Raw genomic sequence first — 1,937 nt, forward strand, 5'->3', positions numbered from 1 at the left:
TTTAAACTCTATGCTCGCAATTGTCTCATAGTCTCCAACCCTGCAATAACCCCAACAGGGCCGCAGTATGTTAAAAAAAAAAGGATTGCGTTTTGTATCTATAGTGGGAACTTGTCGTTTCGTGGCCCATACACCAATTCAGTTACCCGCTACATTTAGTGGGTAACTGAATAGATTCATGTCTTGTGACCTAGATATCAATTCAGTTTTCCCGCTAAACTTAGTGGGAGAATTCGATGTCATCTGACTCCAATTCTCTTACGAATTCGCTCACAATTATTTTTAATACATTTAATTAATTACAGGAGTTTGAAAGTAAAGGTGGTTGCCAATTTTTCAAATGTTTGACGACTGTATCCTTTTCGCCACAAAAGTGTAATGCTCCTTAGTTTTCTGCACAAGCTAAGCTAGTGCTGTTGAATTTGTATTGCTGCCCAATTGTTTTCATCGTGAACGCAAGAAAACACCTGTGCGCACTTCGTTGCCAACTGGGAAGCAGGGGTAAATTGTCGGTGGTTAGCAAATCGCCTGCATGCGGAGATCGACGAGGAGTGTGGACTAACCACACAAAACTTAAACGGGACTTGGTTGCCCCCCATTAGCAGACAAATATATGACTTTTTTTTCTTTTTTTATAATAAAATTCACAGATAAGCATTAACTATAGTCGGTGACATGATAAGAGTTCAGGGGAAACTCCTCCCTCTTCCCACTTTAGAAGATACAGCGCCGGAAAGGAGGCGACCTCCTCTCCAGCTTTCGCTCTGCACAAGCGGAAAGAGGGGGGGGGGGGGGGGGGTGAGTTTCCCCCGAACTCCTAACCTGTCACTGACTACGGTTGTGTGTGACGCCTGTGAAATGCGAGCCTTTTTTTTTTTTTTTTTTTTTGTTAGGACGTTTGCTGAAAGAAGGAATACAACAAAAACCGGATCATGCTTAAATTCGCAAGTGGTGTTTCAGACACACTCGAACGCTGAAGTGCGTTCTGCTTCGCACGTGTCCTTCTGCGCACCATAAAAATAATATAATAAATAAACAGCGATATATTACGTCGTTTCGGGCCACGCCGAATAACATTACCTCACAGCTGCAAACCGAGACCTATTTTTTAGCAAAAAATTACGTTTCTAAACGAAAAAAACGCAAACCCGATTTCCACCTGTGGCGTACCAGAGTATGGAACTCGTACACCAAATTCAACGGGGGAGGAAGAGGAAATAACATCGCTTCCAAAGGCTGAGGAATAGGCTGTATAGGGAACGTTCGCATCCTGGCTGTGTTGGCTCAAAAACTGTGCGGCTGATCGGGGACATGCAACAACCAGGTATGTGAAGATTAGCATACCCAAAGAGATGTGTATGAGACGCGGGCTTATAAACTCTACAGTCAGTGACAGGTTAAGAAAAGTTTTCTGGCTGGGGAGAAGGAAGCAAACGAAATGCTGGAGAGAGGAAGAGGTTTCCTCCTCTTTCCTCCAACATTCCGTCTGCTTCCTCCTCCCCTCTCCTCCATTCCCTTGAAAACTTTTTTTTTAACCTGTAACTGACTATAAATGCTATAATTCGGTGGCAATGGTTTTGAGAAATTAGGCTAATATGGGATAAAATTGTGGATACCTGATTCTCGCGTCTGGCCCTTTTCGATATTAGTCGCGGCATCTAGATTTGTGCAAGACCACGGGTTCAGTCACTATTCGCAGTGCTATATTATATTGATACAGTACCTCACAGTTTGTTCGGATCCTAGCAGGAACTTTAATACTCCAAAACGCACAAAAAAGATGTTGATAAAAACAGCTCTTTGTGCAAGCGTTTCTGCCATTGAGTGCCGTTCACGAATATATGCCTCCCTATAAACAGAGTGCGTGTCTTATATTTATTAAAATAGAAAGATGGAATAGTTAGTACATGATTCTGTAAACAATCATCGCCTAAAAT

Source organism: Ixodes scapularis, unplaced genomic scaffold (genome assembly GCF_016920785.2).
Source record: "Ixodes scapularis isolate PalLabHiFi unplaced genomic scaffold, ASM1692078v2 PGA_scaffold2__306_contigs__length_199485367, whole genome shotgun sequence".
Classification (NCBI taxonomy): domain Eukaryota; kingdom Metazoa; phylum Arthropoda; class Arachnida; order Ixodida; family Ixodidae; genus Ixodes; species Ixodes scapularis.